The sequence below is a fragment of the Pezoporus wallicus genome, unplaced genomic scaffold (genome assembly GCF_028554395.1).
Source record: "Pezoporus wallicus isolate ANWC-B61680 ecotype Strahan unplaced genomic scaffold, APGP_CSIRO_Pwel_v1 contig_1035, whole genome shotgun sequence".
Classification (NCBI taxonomy): Eukaryota; Metazoa; Chordata; class Aves; order Psittaciformes; family Psittacidae; genus Pezoporus; species Pezoporus wallicus.
Genome location: NW_026636811.1, coordinates 1,452,952 through 1,471,329, shown reverse-complemented (window position 1 = coordinate 1,471,329; position 18,378 = coordinate 1,452,952). Strand labels below are relative to the sequence as shown.

At 40.2% G+C, this 18,378-nt stretch overlaps 1 protein-coding gene across 2 annotated transcripts in view; it reads right to left on the bottom strand.

Moving 5' to 3' along the window:
* The window catches only part of BEND5 (BEN domain containing 5), a 952,584-nt gene that overhangs the window by 157,690 nt on the left and 776,516 nt on the right, over positions 1-18,378 (bottom strand). The window lies entirely within an intron of this gene.

The window sequence follows — 18,378 nt, the reverse complement described above, 5'->3', positions numbered from 1 at the left end:
GGGGTCTATAGCTATGAGGACGATTCATAAACTTCATCACCAGTCCTTTACTTTACCCTCAGTCAGGCCTTGATTCAGCAAAGCTGTTAAGAGCATTGAAATCAATGGCCATTAAGTATGTGCTTAAGGGATTTAAAGCATGAATGTAATTGTTCCACTAACCCAGGGCCTTAGTCTCTTCCCCTCCTGCAATTGCCTACACAAAAGTTAGCCAACCAAGACACTAAGTTAAAATGCTTATTGGCCATGAAATCGTGTAGTCATTGAAGCATGTGTGCCACCTTGGCTTCTCCTTCCTGCCCTGCCGTTTCAGTGCATTGTCTTGAGTTTGAATCTGCTACTTCCAGTCCCACAGAGTAATATCCCATTCCTTGTGAAGCCCCGTTGAAACTCAAATGGGTGTTGTTAGAACGAAAACAGAAGAAATCAAAAAGCTGAAAGTGGCACAAATAGGAGGGGGAAATGTCCCTTGCCTACTGCAGAGATCTCCTAGACAATCTGTGGCCTCTAATACAAGCAGGGAGAGAAGTCTCTCCTGTCATCTAAAACTGAGCTTAGGACCAGTGGGACCTTGGGTAATTCTTGCTCAGAAATTCTATGAAAGACCACACAAATAATAAAAACCCAGGAAAAGATGCAACTTCCTCTATATTTAAAACAAACAAATAAAAAATCAACTTTACTGCTAAGCTTTAAAGCTTTTTGAGGAAAGAAGAGCTTTCATTGATCCCTAGTCTATTATGAGAATGTCTGTTCAGCCTTAATCTTTTAAACACACCTATGCAAACAATAGAGATTTACTCCCGTAGAGCTACCCTTTGATAGAATTTCTAAGAGTATGATGACCAAACCCCATAAGTTTAATTGGCAAAAAGAAAGAAAAATCCTCTCTTCTCTAACAGCTGAAGCAAATGGTTGCATACAAACAGAAATAAAAACTAAGAGAGGTGAAATACATAGAAAAGTGAAGGGATGAAACCAGAGGGTAAAATTCATTTCTAGAAATGATGAATGAATGTTTTTCTGTGAACCAAAAATTATAAAATTAATGGGACATTCTTTTATAAAAATTCCCTTGGGAAGCTAAGCAGCGAGGAGCTGTCATGCTCCTTGGCCTTAGACAACCCAACAGTCAGGCCGTCTGGGAGTTCAAACACCCAGCTACCAGCTTTGCAACGCTATCAATCAGTGCTGACATGGTCTACAGATGAGACACATTGCTTTCTGTGCTGGAGAAAACCACCTCCTTGTCTTGGTGATCACTTATCTGCTTGTCTAGAGAACATATGGATTTCTTCTCTGGATACTCCAACAGCTGCAGTTCTACAGACAACTCTGAAAGTTGTTTCCATCACACCATAAAGCAAAACATATAACATTTATATATCTCTTTTTTTTTTGCCTTCACATAAATTCAGTCCTACTAAATCCTACCTTCTTTTGAACTCACAAATATTAGTGTAAGATCAGAAGAACTTCCAGAGACATAGGTGAAATTACACTAGCAAAAAAAACAGTGCACAGGCAGAATCACAGGGATGAGTTTTTCATTTAACAAAAAGCAGAAACTGTGGTGATCATCATGAATCTTACTGTATTTTGGCACAGTTGTCAAGTAAACTGTGTGCTCATTCAACAGGATAACTTGCTTAAGAGATCAGAACCTGAAAACACATCTTTTCTATGGTTAATGTGTTTCCACTTGCATTTTGTTTTAAGAATACTTAAAGCTATTAACACTACAGAATCACAGAATGGTTTGGGTTGGAAGGGACCTTGATCATGTAGTTCTAGCTCCCCTGCCACAGAAAACAAGTACGCTGTGCTTCTATTGTGTTCATCTCCAAAGCATGTTAAAGTGGCCAAGCTACAGAGCACCAAAAGCAAATTTTAAATTCAAACATGGATTGACAATACTAAATATAAGACTTTTTAGGTAACTTTATATAAGTCATCCCTACAGGGAACAGAAGTAAGCAATATCTAACCTCTGTAAGATACTAAGGCATTACAATTTGCAGTATTTGAATGTGCCACGAATGTCTGGTTAGCGATGAATCTCATTGTGCATTTCAAGCAACAAGAACAGTTGAAAATAGTTGTATTTGCTTGAGAAGACTTTTTATAAACAGAAGGAAGCAATGCTTGACAAACAAGTTATTCATTTGGGAAGCTCCTCTGAGCTCTGTTTAATAGGAATCCAAATTAATTTCCAAATACCATTTAGCCAGTCTTTGATGTGGTATATCACATCTTTATCAGTGTAACAACAATTAATTAAATTTCTGATGTAGGCATTACTATTGCTTTCCAGTCTGGGAACAGTGTAAAATTTTATACCCCCGCCCTTCCCTCCATTTTAAAGCCTTTTTTCTTTCCTTTTTGCTTAAAGACAAATTTGTATCTTCTACATTCTCTCTTTATTCAAACTTAGGGTCTCTCTAAGGAAACATCAAGTTGTGTTCCTTGGTACTTCAGATTTGATTATTGGCTCTATTACATGTAGAACTGTCTCCCTCAGCTCACGTATATCAGGACATGACCAAAACACATGGTAAGAGTCTCCCGCATGCCTATTTTGGATCCTGCATTTGTTATATTCTCTTGCTCCCAGATGATGTGATCTCCCTTGTGGCTAATACCTCCCAAGCAAGAACTTGTACAGGATAACTTAAAAATTGCTTCTTGCACTGCTTTTTAATTCCCCCTACCAATCTTAAACCAGCCCATTTCTACTACACATAGCTTGCTGCTTCCATTTCTTAACTGTTTACCTACTGCTTCAAGCACTGGGAAGGCAAAGTAGAAATATAGTTATACTCTGGAAAGAGCAGCTCTACAATGGGAAACATCTGCTTGCTAATATAATACAGGCTCCTTCAATATTTGAGACCAGTTCACTTACTGCAAGTGTTGTCATCGGCCCCAGTGCAGTTTCTCATGTGACGTGTAAGTGTTCTCTAGATTTATAGTAAATCTGTCCTATACAGATTAGGTTTATTTTGTGCAGTAAATAAACTAATGTGTTCAGTACAAAATTAAGCAGGGGAAAAACCCAATAGTATATCAAAGGACTGTTTGAGGATGATCTTTCAAAGGGGATATGGAGGAGAGCAAAACAGACTCCAAGAGGTACAAAAGGAGACAAAAGCAGCTTCAAAATTAGGGTTGGAGGAAGTAAACATCTCCAGAGTAAAGACACTGGAGAATATCCCATTCTATGGGGTTTAATGGCCATGCCCATGAATGCTCTTATAAGTGTGGCAGGTAATATTGATATAGAGCCAGATAAGAATGACATGCTGGCACAGACTCTCTAACCTTTTTTCTAGGTTAGAAAAAAGTATAATCAGAAGTAGAGAAAAAAATACATATATATATAATTCTATATAGAAACTATATATATAGCATAGAGAGTGAGCTTTCTATAAAAAGCAAAGTAGCAAACTGGTACCATTACCTGACAGTGGTCCTCATTCACACTCTGAAAACCCAGGTTGTGAGTCACAGTCATTGCCACCACAAAAAACGACATGTATGTAATTTAAAATATGTAAGCTGTTAACAACTGTGTGAATTTTGGATTATGCTCATCGGGGTTTGCTAGATTTATAGACCACATACCATGCTTCTGCTTTGTGATTCAGTGTACATTTCAATCAGGTTCTGTGATTATACTCGTCGAATTAGAATTTGTGTTTCACAAATGTTCTCCAGCCTTTTTGTAAAATTTCTATTTTCTGTAAGTAGATAAATTTATTACAGTGTTTATAAATTTACATAAACACAGTGCAAATTCAGTCAAAGCAAATGAGTTTCAAAATTGCAATGGAAAACTGAAACATTTTGCAGTATTCATCCCTCCCTCCTTGGGAGGCAGCCAGATCTCAAGAGGTTACCAGCTCAACTCAGTAAAACCAAAGATGTTCAGACCAGCATTCAGCTTGCTGGGCAGCTCTGTGGATGGAACCTCCTTGCCTTTGGGGTCTTAACTTGCCACTGGTTTTAGGGATTTCTTGTGCAGCTGCTTAATGAATATGTCCTTGTCCCTTTCTAGAGCTAAGAAAGGTTTAGTACCAAGGCCTGTGCTGAGCTTATTTTTAGAGCTGCTTCCTGTTCTTTCAAACTGTGCTTCTTTTTTCTGGAATCTCCAAGTTAATGAAACCTCCAGGAGCTCTGCCTTCCTGTCACTTCAGTTCTTCCTCCCCTGTTCATTTTTCCTGCTATGTGAGTCTAAGTCTCTCACTAACAGACCCATTTCCACAAGGTGAGATATGGAGAATAATGGAGGAAAGGAGTTAAAGAAATCCTTTTTCATGGCATATGATTTATTACAAAGAGAACTCTACACTCTTCCCTTCAGCTTTGTAAGGTTGCATTGGTTCATTGGATCAGTACCAGGTGAATCTCCAGATAATGCCGCACACAAAGCCAGGGAGTTCAAATCCACAAATGGCACTACCAACAGGGTTAGGCTTTGAAATTGAAAAGGTATTGGGTGGAGGGGGTGCACTCATTTTTATCCCCCCTCCTCAGGCTTATTGCCGTAAGAGTGGAGATTGAGGGTAATTGGTCTCTATTGTTATACTTTGTCGAAGCAAGAGTTATAGCAAGAAACTGCTGTGAGACTGCAGCCTGCAATATCATGCGGGAAGGGTAGGTGTGCAGTGCGAGAGAGTGAATACAAGGAGAGCACATGGAAGACTTGCTTCTTTTAATAAATGTATCATTTTAAACCCGTTATATTCACCACATTTTACAAATCAGCTCTACACCTGCCATCAAAGTCAGAGTCTTCATTAGTGTGCATTTCACCGTTGGGGTGCTCGGGGTTTACAATTTATGCATTTGCCTATTATTCATTAAAGAGGATTCATTCAAGCCCACGTGTTCTAAGGCAATTAGGCAGCAAGACATCCTAACACTCCAGCTACAGAGAATCCCCCCTTCCAACTATCTCTCCCCCTCCCCAGCTCTCTGCATTTTTAATTTAGAGCTCTGGAAACCTTCACAAAGGCTGCTTAACAGAACCACTGCGGTGTGCCCCAGGCTGAGCACAAGTGGCCATACAGAGCAGAAGAGCATTAGCTCCCAGAGACCACATGGTGGAGTAGATGTTTACAGAATGAGCGCTGCGTGGTGTCCTGACATAATTTTAAAGAGTACATGATGGTTAAAGATGTGTTTCTCCATTTTCTGTGTAAACAATGCTAAATAAGAATAAACACAAAGGGATATTTTCTCCTTCTGATGAATACATGCATTTCTCAGAGGTGGTAAGAGGCGTTACAGACGCACATACCCAGGAGAACACACTTCCCCACCTGACACGGGCAGACTCCCTTCTCTGATCTTCAGGTTATATCTCAATTCTAGTATTTAACTTTCCCTACACACCCCGGGTCCTCAGGAATGCCAGAAGGATCCCCAGGCATGAAGCAGAATGATGGAAATTAAAACCCAACCTGCACTTAGAAGAACCATGCCCTGGGAGCGTGGCTGGGATGTAAGACTATAAGATCCTATCACTAGCGTAGCTTATCCCTGTGGCTGGTATTGGACTCTTCCCCTGTTGCATACTTTCCTGCAGCCCAGTCCAGTTTTGTTTTCCAAGGGACAGGGTTTCCAGGGCATCCCCTGGGAGGCAAGCCACTGTTTAGCAAAGTTTTCCCATAGGAAGGGCATATCTGGCTCTACATGTGGGTCTCTCTGCATGAATGCTCTGCAGGAGCGGGTCTCATCTGTCATGCCCCTGGAAGGTGTTCTGGACACTCCCACTCCCAGCAGCATGCTGAGTCACACTGCCACATCCATCTTTCACACCCAGATGCTTTAACCAAGTTCCTGAGAACACCTACAGCTCTTCCATTTTAAAGCCTGATTCATTGTTTGGCCTTTTCACAACCAAACATATAATTGACCTAATGAGAGGAGCACAACAGACAAGTGGGTTTTACCAACTTCTGGATCCCCAAAAATTTTCACTGCAGGCACTGACCCTTCAGAAATTTCACATACATAGACCATAGTGCAGCATTATATGAACTTTCCTGATGTAGTCCAAAAGCCAGCTGCAACTCATGGATTGTAAGCTGTAAACCACTGAGAAAGAGAAATTTAACTTCACTTGTGCTTAATTTGCTGGACTCTCACTTCTGTGAGCGCTGTCAACAAGCCAAATTCCTCTAGGCACTCCTGCCCAGTCTGCCTGACACTTCCACAGAGTGCCCTAATCCTGTCTCCTTACAAACCTTTCCCTTTAGACAGGCAGACCTCCTTTAAACTATTTGTATTTGTCATTCTACATTCCTGAAGGTGGAGGTTGGGTGGAGATAAGGGAAACTCATTGCAGTGGTTCACAGAAAACAGCTAATATACTCATAAGCATTACTTCAGACACAGCCTATCTTGAATCATACTCTTGTACGATTCTGTTCCTCCTTAGACTATTCCCCCCTATTACAACATATATTTCACACAGTCCTTGGCATATGAAGCTGCCAGTCTTGCTTAACCTACTCACCTTTGGGCAAGAGGAAAGGAGTACCATGTTCCCTGTAGACTGGCATTATATGAACACCCCTAAAAGGTGGTTCCACTCTTACTATCAGTCCTATTACACACAGAAAGCTGCAGTCAAAGCAGATAACCTCAACATCACAAAGTTGCATGCTTAAGAGTTGCACGGATACATACAACCTTCAGTCAGCCCTGTGTCTGTCATTATTATGACACAGCCTTTAACTGCAGGAGCATGGGGTGTTTTTCCAAAGGGCTCTTGCTTTCTTCTGTGCGCAGTATCAACACTGTTCATTAATGAGCAGATTATTCAACATTTTGGCTTTTCCTTATTGTTCAGTATGCAACCCTAGGCTCCTGCTTACAGCATGCTACTCAAAGCCTGCTCTGAGGACAGAGCTATTCAGCTCTGCATGGTTTTTCTAAAGTGCTTAACACTGCAGGAGACAACTGCTTTATAAACACTGATGGACTAATTTTCCCAACAGCACTGGTACCAGAGGGGACCACATTGTCCCCAGTTCATAACAGGGCAATTGGGACAAGAAGTGACTTATATGAAAAAAGACCTACTAGTTTGGGCCACCATATCAAGGACAGGAATTTTGCTTAAAAGAACTTAGATTACATGTTTAGCATCTCACTCTTATTTGTACACTCTTATTTGTACACAAGGCTTTTCCAGATCTGACCCCAAAGTGGCAATGTGAGCAGATAAAATATTAGAAACATCCAAGTTTGTGGAACTGGGACAGAGGTTACTATAAAATGACTATTACCAGATCATGAATGTGTTTTGAGTCTTTTTGAATCAGTTACACCTTAATTCAGCTATTTTCCTTGGGTTTGGATCCCAATACTGCTGCATTCAACTGTGTCTGAGAACCTGCAATAATAAATGGTGGCTAGGGTTAGCACTGTACCTGATACTGCCTTTACTCTCCCAAATAGGACTAAATGTTTACTTCACTACATTACAAGCTACCAGTCCATTTGCATCCAGAACGTCACTTAAGCAACGGCAGTGATGCTGCACACACATTCTCAAAAGGTCATGCCAAAACTCAGCCAGTAGTCCATCTGCATCATCACAAAGGCCTTTTCCTCTTCAATACCCAGAAGCGAGGGTTTGACTTGATACCAAAACTGTCAGGAAGATGTGTGCTATTCTGACGAGACAGCAAAGCAACACTGGACTGACAAACTGCTGGCTGAATACTAACTAGCAAGGCTTAACTGCCCAGCATCAGAAAGCACGACTGCTGGCTTCCTTCTGTACCTGTGCTTGCTAACAGGTTCTAACACAGTTAGGTGTTTCTCACTCCCATACACAGACAGAATATTGATTGTATTCAAGCATAGTCTTACTATATCTGTAATTCATTCAGCTTGCAAATGACTTTTCAGATACATTAGTATTCACCTATGAATGAATCAGTGTTACTTAACCCATACACACTGTCTACAGCCTACCCCTGCTTCATTAATTAGCATGTACAGTTGTCAGCAAAAGTTAGAGTCAGGTATGTGTCCGTTAGCCAGCCACTCCAATACCCAAAGTCCCTTTACCACTAGGAAGTGAAAAACTTACAGTTGTATGGAAAGTCCTGAACAAAACCCTGGGTCTCATAATATTATGGAAGATAAAAAGGGAAAACAACCCAGTGGTTTGCTTAGGGTGACATGTGACTGTTAAGACCTCTCATGTCACCTGAGGAAAAACTGAAATGCCTTGGTTCTTCTTTTGCAAAAATAACTGTAGTATCAACCCCTCATGGTGTTTTGAGAGGAAACACATGAAGGATTATGAAGTGCTTTGGCGCTACAGTGATGGGGATATATTGGGCTCTACAGATGGAGATTAAGCGATTGATGAAATCACAGAAAGGTTTTCTGACAGATCCTGAATTTTGCCAGGTTCACTTCCAGTAAGATTGCTCTACTTCACACTTAACAAACACTTCTGAAATGCCTGTAAAAGCAATAAAATATCCCAGTTCATTTTATGAGAGAAATTCTGAGGGTTTGGGCTGTTCTATCAATGAATACTTCCCCCTGTTTATTCTATCCTCAACCCCTTGCAAGTAAAGATATTTTACTCTCAAATGTGTCTCTATTCTCACTTTAATTTTTAAGGTCATCTGGCCCACTGGGTACGTTGAACATTGCTGTCTAATTAAAGAGAGAAGATCAACCTTATTCTATTAGATTGTTTTAGTACCTGCCAGCTGACTACTCCACATTAGCAAAGGAACAGCATGGCCAAATCAGTTTAAGAAAACCAGCAACAAAACCCAAACAACAAAACACCAGAAGCCAGACCATTTTATGCTTGGAAAGTTCACCAGAAACTCTGAGCATGATGCAAATATTCTTCACATTATCACTGCTACTATAAAATAACAAACATTTCATAGGAGAAATAATATCAGTATCTTGTTTGTCACATAACATTTCAGAAGATGGCAGGCAAGCTATAAGGCCCTGATCTGTCTTTGATTGCAATCAACAAAAAGCCCAGATGCTTTCAAAGGGAGTTAAATCAGGCTCAGATCTTTTCCAATCACTTGTTAATTTAAGGGGCAGAGTTTTACCATCTGAGCTTCACTGCGTGGTATTGCCTCAGCCCAAATAACACAGAGAAGGAGGAACCGTTTGACAGCATGGTGGTCTCTGTTCCATTACCAGTTTCTACCTCAGATCACTTAGGCTTTATATTTTCCACCAATCCCATCAGTTAAGCACACTATATGCCCTAGAAGGCAAGCTACCTGGCAAAGATATATTTCTCATAATACTCCATGACATCTCCTCTTACTAACTCAAAAGAATATATGAAGGGATTTGGTGCCATCACATGAGATATGGGTCAGTTGTCCGGTACGAATACTTGTCCGATGCAGAAGAATGGGAATGTAAAGCACTCAAACTGTAACTTCTATCAATCACTGCAATGCACCAGCAGAATGTGATTTGATACCAGGCCAAGCTGAAACTACAGATTTTGATTCCAGAGCACTGAAACATCTCTTTGCAATGAATAATGGTACAATGAAAGGCTAGTTTGAGAATCCTGATGAGAATGTAAAATCTGAACAATTTAAACCGTCAGGGATTCTGAGCACTTTTTCTTTTTTTTTTGTTATTATCCCTCAAAAATAGGCACTTGGTGGTAAAAATGGTCATAAAAGCAGGTTTTATCTACTAGTTAGTAGAAAAACTTATTATACCCTTTTTTTGTGGTGTCTAGAGGAATGAAACACTGACTGAAGACATGTAACAGCTGAAGGAAGGAGCGAGGTTGAAATACCATTGTAAGCTAAATCTTCACATAACAAGACTAAGGAAGAGTTCAAGTGAAAGCTGATCTTAATATCCCTCTTATCCTACTCCGTACATTTAGTTTACTTAATCAAGAAAACAGCTGTTGCCTAAATATTAATGAAGGAAAGATTTCTTGTCATGCCAATTACTTGAATTAAACCTGTGATACAAAACTGATCTTATTTTCTTACATAACAGTTTGAGACATCATTCTATGTAAAATTATGACGTGCCACTTCATTTGGCTTTATACATCTCATCCTTGGATACTTCCCTCTCTTACTGTAGAATGTTGAGAGCTCCATATTTGGCAAAGCAGGAGTACACCCTTCAGTGTAACTGTATCTCTATTTCTGGTGAACCTGCCTTCCAATCAGCCAGAAATTACAAATTAGTTACTAAATAATTGTTAATATTAAAGCAGTAAGATACTTGGGTACATTAAATCATGTAAGCAAATTGAAACAAAAAAGCTTAACCGTATAGTGGGTCACTTGCAACCTTGTCCATTGTCACTCAAGAAGCGAATAGGTAGAGCAAAATGCCAATATTACTGCAACCAAGTTTTATGGGGAAAATTATATTTACTCCAGAAGAAATACTTATGCCTGACACTGCATCAGCATCATAAATGGAAGAGTCAGCCTATGTAATCCTCTGTTGAGAGGGTGTTATACCTGTTCTCTTAAGCACATTGCCTGTGAAATGAAAGATACTGCGGCACTGTAGGGAAACTCAGTGCAAGATCACCTCATGGTTAAAAGAGCAAATGCTCCCCCTCTTTTGCATGTTGCAGCACTCAATACCTTTCGCTTTTGCATGCTAGTTGTTGTCAGAATGCCATTTCCTCACCACATCTGCTGGAGCAAGACAAGCGTTGTTTCAGTCTGCCTTCTTAAGAAAAAAAGACTTGAATAACCATACTGATCACACAAAAGTGTGGGTTTGCCTGTCCTTCTCTATCTGTACCCCACACCTAATTTCTAAACATACCACCCAATTTTTGTTCTATTTCACAGAAAAGGAAGAAAACGACAAAGAGGATTACATGTACATATAAAACCCTTGTGCATGTGTGCATAAGGGGGAATGATGAGGCTTAGGGAAGGAGTTGCACCTAAACCTCTTTCATAAATTCAGCAAGGCCTGGTCTCTGCTCTTCATCTGGTTCCCTGTGCACCTCATTTATAGGATGAGAAATGAGGTACAGTGGCAGGGCAGTGCCATGAGAAGGGGTCCCCACAGACAATCAGCAATGTTTGGCAGGAGTTTTTGGTGAGTTCTTGGCTTTTTGCTAGAAAGAGATTCCAGCAGAAATGCTTGACACTAGAAATAACTTCCTCCTGTCCTGGGATTCAGACTCCACACAGGAGAACGCTGTGCTTATTTCAACCAAGGCTGGTACTTTAAGAAGGTTAAGCTTTACCATGTCCAGCTGAAACTAAAGAGTTTAGAGATCACAGCACATCCTGTCCTATAGCACTGAAAGGGAAAGACTTGCCATTTGACTTGTCTCCTTTTAGGAAAGGAAAGAAGGCTGATTAGGCCATCCTGTTTGTACCTGTGTCACATTTCAGTAACTTTCGGGTCAGCTAGTGAACTTCAATCAAATTTGACAGTACCTTCAGAGACACCCTTGAGATAAAATCTTATTGCAAAAATGTACAGCGAATGAGAGCATATATGAGTGGGAAGTGGAGGAGCAAACAGATTTCAATTTCAAGCTTTCATGGCTTAGCATAAACAAACATGAAACAATTCATCCTCAGAACATAGAGGTGGGAGGGGGACGTTGACAGTGTCCTCTAGACGCACAGAGAGACTGAGAACTAGGGAGCCTGGAGGGAAAAGAACATTTCAGAAACTATTTAATGCCTTAGGAAACTTAGAAGCAAAGGTTCATTCCCAATTCATTCACTGGGGTTGTAGCAATTCTCTTTATACACTGCTGCCCCTTGTATTGTCAAAAATAAGCCAGCTCTATCAAATGTCGCTGTCCCCTTAACAAATACGACCTTTGAAAATCTCAGTTAAAGCTTGGAATGGGTGAACAGATTTTGGAAAAATAAGAACAGTCCAATGACTTTCGAGAGAGAGTCACAGAAATAGCTTCTAAAGAAGTCACACTGAGCTAAGTCTCTTTATGAGCCTGCAAGGTCTATTTGAATTTTACATTTTCCTCTCCTTTATGTCTTATAAATTCATCCTATGCCCACAGCCAAGCTGACATGGGACTAAAACTAAATGCTCATCTGAGATGGTGTCCCATTTCTACACATTTTACTTGACAGACAGTGCAGTGGTCTTGAAGTGATTATGAAGTAATTAGGGAGATGGCCTGCTTCTCTGTTACAGATGCTTGTAGACACTTCTCCTAGTTGTAAATGGACAGGCACAGAAAGTTCATCTTCCCAGCTGATCTGTCCATTTTTTGCTGTTTCCCACAGTAAGAAACCCAATTATTAACTGAGTAGATTCTTGCTCACTGGTTTAGCACCTCCAGTGCCTCCTGTCTTTAAGTTTGTTTCAAAGCATCACTGACAAAACTGAGTATCACTAGTTCAGACTACACCCTTAAGCCACTAAAACAACTTCTTCTAATGAAGCAAAGCACCAGTCCTGGTTTTGTCAACCCATGCCCCAACAATCTTCCTGATGGAGTTAGGAATCTTTAGCAATACTTCAGTATTTGTCAGGCAAGACAGAAGACTGTTTACCAGTCCTGATACCTGGTTTGCTCAAGCTCAGACTAGGATCTGAATGGCGTGACTTCCACTGTGGACTGATTTAGTTCTTTGGTTTTGGTATTTAGTGCTCCCACCTTCAACTATTTCAGAAGATAATTCTCATTCTTGCCTCCTGACAAAAAAAATGCAAGGCAACTTGTTTGTAAGGCTCATCAAATGGGACTACTGGAGGCCTGTACAGAAAAAAGCAAGTCACTACCATCAACATTTCAAAGCAAGTCACTACCATTACTCTACAGTGGCTTGACCTGAATGCCTGCTAAGAACATTGAGGTATCCCTGTGTGAAACTCACAGGGCACAATTAATGAATGAAACCCCCAACCATGCATGTGCTTGAAAGTGAAGATAGAGGCAAACAAATGTGGGGCTCACAAAATTGAGTGGCTCACTGCAGTGGAGGCACATGGAAGAAATAGTTTGATGGCCAGGAAAAGAGGAGAGGAAAATGATTTTCTCCACTTTAAAGAAAATTTATTGAAGCCCGGAAGACAGGAACAGAAACAAAGAGAAACCAAAACAAAACAGCCCAGAAAAGCTCAGAAAATCCAATCTCTCCCATCAGCCTCTGGAAAATGGATAACCTATGCGTGGTGTGATTGAATTTCTCTGTCTCATCACCCTAGTGGTAGCATCTTGTATGAAACTCTGGTTTATGAATTGAGTTTTCAGAGGGACCTGAGAGAGCAGGAGTTATACCAATCTAATCAGGATGTGACAAACACATGCATCAAAATGTTGCATTGTCAAAATCCAGAAGCCACTTAATTCCAGAAAGATTTTGAAGTTGAGAAAGCAGTTTTGGCAACAGGATTAGAAATGATGGGAAGAACGATGAAAATCCATGTGGAGGAAGATAACACGACTTTTTCCAAAACATACTTTCAAAAAATTAGGCAATGATCCTAAACAGCTTCTAACTTCTTTTACAAATGTATTTTTTGTTCAAATGAAGGACATAGATGTCTTCTCGTATTTATTCCATCTATTGCCTGAGCTTATGATGATACTGGAATGAAAGATATGCAAACCCAGATTAATAGCAGCATGGTAAACCCCATAAAACTCATAGGATAAAACACACTAAAAGATTCTGAGCAAAACATCCCAAAGCACATTAAATACAAACCCAACATGCTAATGTCATTGCCACACAGGAAAGTAAGATTCATAAGATTGCTTTGTAATGGCTCTTAAATAAAAGCAATGCACAGAAATAGTCCATGATTATCAATAACGTGAGACCAAATCAGAAACCATGAGCATTTAAGAGAGATGACATCAAATGCTTTCTTCAAAAGACAAAGAACATCACAACATCATAATCACTTTGTATTTCCCTGGTCTCCATTTGCATTTCCTACCTAAATACTGAAGACAGCTTCACAGGAAAATTACAGATTAGCAAAATATTCAAGGTGATGAATGGATTGGTATTATTGTTTAGCTCAATGTAAGGTGATAGAAAAGTCCACAGACAAGAAAGATCTGATATGGGGACAGCCCCTTGCAATTATGAAGCTCACACGCTGAATTTTTAGGTTTTTTTTGCAACGTTGTCAAGTGTCACAGTAGATGCCTGAAAACAATTCCAACTAAAGAGTGAGATTTAAAGCTGGGGACCTTGAGCAACAAGTGGAACAAAAATTCCTAAGTAAACTGCTATCTTTTTTGTCACACAAATAGAAAATCCATATCTTAGTGCCAAAGGCAACCCCCCCCCCCCGTGTCCTAACAAACCACACATAGCAAAAAATCTGAAGAAACATTTGTCTGTAGAAGAGGGAGGAAAAAAGGCAAAAAAATAACTTAAATGCATCTAGAAAAGTCCACATTAAGAGGAATTATTCCTGCACTGAATCCCAGACAAGTAGAAAGCATAAATGCATGGCACAGAATCATAGAATGGTTTGGACTGGAAAGGACCTTAAGATCATCTAGTTCCACCCCCTGCCATGGGCAGGGACACTTCACACTAGACCATATCACTCAAGCTTCATCCAGCCTGGCCTCCTTACTATTCTGGCTACTGTAATCATGTCCAGCAGCTTGCTCTGTTTTCCTTACACTCATAGAGATCTATGCTTTAGTTACTGGTTTACTGATGTGTTACATTCCCTTTAGGTTACAAGAATGCAATACCTTAACAGACAGACTGTTTCATGAAATGGCTAATTGGCTTAATTCTAGGTATCCCACATTAACAGAGTGAAGCTCATGTTAAACTATGAACAATTGCAAATAACCTGGAATTAGGGATGGGAATTTTGCACCCAGACATTACTATTCTACAGAGTTTTCTTGGTTTCCAGAACCAATGACTTTGTACTTCAAGATTTAAATCAAATCCCCTAAAATCCAGACATCTACAATTTGCTTTTCACTGAAATTCTTGGAACAAACATTAATGAACAACATCAATGAAATGTCTTCCAGTGCCTCAGTGAGGCAGGTGCGTAGTATTAGTCTCACTTTGCAAGTAAGATGACCAAGAAACAGAGGGGGACTGAGTGAATCACCCAAGATCATTCTGGACTTGTCTGACAGAGCCACAAACAGAAATCAGGACTCTGCAGAAAGTAAATAAATCACCTTCCTCCCTGGAAGAAGCAGCAAAATATTTGGTTAATTTTAACTGCATGCATCCTTCCAGGCTTCTGGGTTACAGCCAGGAAAGGAAACACCACTATTCTGAGCTAGGTATATCCCACAAAAAGTCCAGGCAGACTTTTAGCCATAAGTAATGTGTGCAAAACCCGCATATCCTCACAAGAATTTTACTTGAATGTGTAAGATCCAAGATACTGCCATAAGGATTTGAGATATCTCAGTAAGCCTTATTTATCTGAAGAGAAACTTAGTTCCGAATTTACTCATGTTTTCTCATGGGTTTTCTATGCAGGAATAAACAGCAAATGACATTCAACAAGCGGACACAGGACAGCTAAATATGTCAGGTTTATCTTCAGATATGAAAAAGCAACTTGCCCTAGACTGGGATGGACAACTGTAGCGAAGCTAAAAACAAATTAGTGTTGATACTCTCCCCTTAGTGCAACATGAAAGCTTAACTGGTGTTCATGATAGGGAATGAATAAACCCAAAGAACTGTGCTTGACCAAAGCACTGCAGATACCTCCCCACTCCCAAGAATGCAATATTCAAGCTTAACAGGAAAACTCACAGTATATTATTTGGGCTAAAAAAGGCTGTTTACCTTTTACTTCTCTTGACAGCTTTGACAAGATGACTATCAGATGGAGGTTCAGAGATAGATGTAAAGCAGAAAAAGGCCAATTACCAACTCTTTTTCTCCTTCAGAAATATTTGAAACAGCTTTCCAACAATGCACAAAACACAAGCATATAATTGAAAACTGAAAGGTGGTTTACCTGAGGCAACGAGCACAATAATTGGGACAATTCTCAAACAAAACAAGTCTCTCTCCAAATCTGTATTCATTGCGCTTTTGACCTCCCCTTGCCCCCCTTTGAATTCCATGTGAGGACTTAAATTTGCCAACACTGGTATTCTCCATGCTGGCACAAAACACGCTCTGGAGCCATGTCTGTGCCTACACTGCTCAACAAACTAGGATCATTAACCTGGCTCACAGTTTGCCCAAACTGAAAGAAAAGGTGTTTTAAAACCCCAGAGCAATACTGTAGACAGGAGGCATTTGGCTTTTAGTTATCCCCTGTTGCAAGAAAAGGATATTTTGAGACAAATTCTGACATCACAAAATCTCTTTAGCCCTGTTTGCTTCTTTCTCCACTGTGCCGTGCTGCTTGCTCCAATATGTGAGCAGATGACAAGAACTTGTGAAGAGAAACTTTTAAACTTAACAGATCGAAGGGAGTACTACACAGAGTAATATCCAGTTCTGGACAAAATGGAATGTACATATTAAGTAAGACTAGATAATCATGGTCAAAGGTCTGGGGAAGAGGAATGGTGCAAAAGCACTATGACAAATGGCAGAAAATGTGTTAGATTCACAATTCAAAGGGAGATATGCTGTTGGGGAAGATGTATGAATGCAGATGATCAGTTATCAGGATAAGAAACTAAGGACTGAGGAGACTAAAAGATAAGGGAGTGATAAAAACCAGAGTGAGAATAAAGAAGATAAAAGTGGAAGTGGAAGTGAAGAGCACACAACTGGGCATGCAACTGTGACACCTGGTCACAAAAAGCAGAGCATGCCTAGCCAGAAGACAGAGACATCCCAAGTGGCCAGAGATTACTGTGTCACTGTTTAAAGACATATGGAGAATGGAAGCAATCAAAAGTTTGCCTTCTGGATCTATTTCTAGAGCGCCATCCAAACTCAGGCCACAAATGTAGCTGTTTCCACCACAAAACATACAGGATTCCCATGTTACAAATGCTTAAAGTTGTGCCTGGAAATATCTCAAAATTGAAAGATGGAAGGAGAAAACCACAGGGAAAGTAAAAACCCTAACCTAACAACAACCCAACACCAAAACCCAAGATACTTAACACATTGCTGAGACCAGTGTATCAACACCAGCATACGGCACTAGCTTGTCACAAACAAGATACTTAACTAAATAGACTGTTGGTTTTGTCTTCTGTAGCAATCCTCATGTTCTTAGAAAATACTTCAACGGTAATAAGTAATCAGACTGACCATTCATGTACTGTTATTGAGCCACAGCTAGAATCTGGTTAATCTAGCAGCATCTGGTACTATATACTTCCTTAAAAGAGTAAATAATATAAACAAATATCCAATGGGCCACAGCCAGTGTAAATTGGAACAACTCTGTTGATAACTGTATGCATGGATATCAGTAAAATTGTGGCAGCTGGCAGCAGGTCTTCTGATTCACGTTAAACAGCTTAGGAAAGGCGAGATACATCTCACTCTAATGCCAGCCCCCTCAACTCCTGCAGGTTAACAGGGTCAGAAAAATCTGTCAATATGTCAGGCTAGCCCATCTACTGTAGATGATACAGATCACTTCCTGAGAATGCTCCACTGGTCACAGGGAGCTCTAAGCCACTGGTCTAGAGTAGATAACTAACTTTTAGATGGGCAAAAGCTAAACAAAATTAATCCAACTTGTATTATTCAAAAAGTATTTAAAGTGTAGGTAGTGTTATATCTCCTAAGCAAAGTCCAGAATCTACAGAGCAAGATCTGGCAATATGAAGATAGTAGCTCCCTAATTGGGTACACAGAGTCCTTCAGGCTTTTCAAAATATTGAAACCTCAAGGGAAACTTTGTCCTCAAGCAATTTCAAATCAAGTTTAACGACCCAAAGCGGTGCGCAGGGTTTTGGTTTTTTTTTCTCCACTGAGTTTTCCAAATGGAGCATCCAAACGTTTGAAATTTTCTCATGGCTCATTTGTAGGCATCTCAGTGCATCCCAGTAAGAGTGGATGAGAGGGATAATTGAAAATGGGACACGTGGGCATCAAAACAAGCAAAATGACCCCCTCCTTTCTCTTTTCTTCTGGTTCACACTTCTAAATGAAATCCCAGGCTGTCTTCCAACTGCTACTCAGAGCTGTCACAGAGAAGGAGCACGTAGAGAACACTTAAACAACTGACTGACCTATTTCCATCCTTGTCAGTGTTGTTGCATCTAAACCCTTCATTCTGAATTCGACGCACATACATGCACACGTGCACAGCAATTTTCCTGTATACTCCCAGGAGGAGCTATTTCCAAAGTCTAACCTCAGCTCCTAAATGAGCTCTCTGTTGTCTCCCAAACAGCTGTTAACCCTGTGGCCTAACCGCCCTCCTTAATTAGGT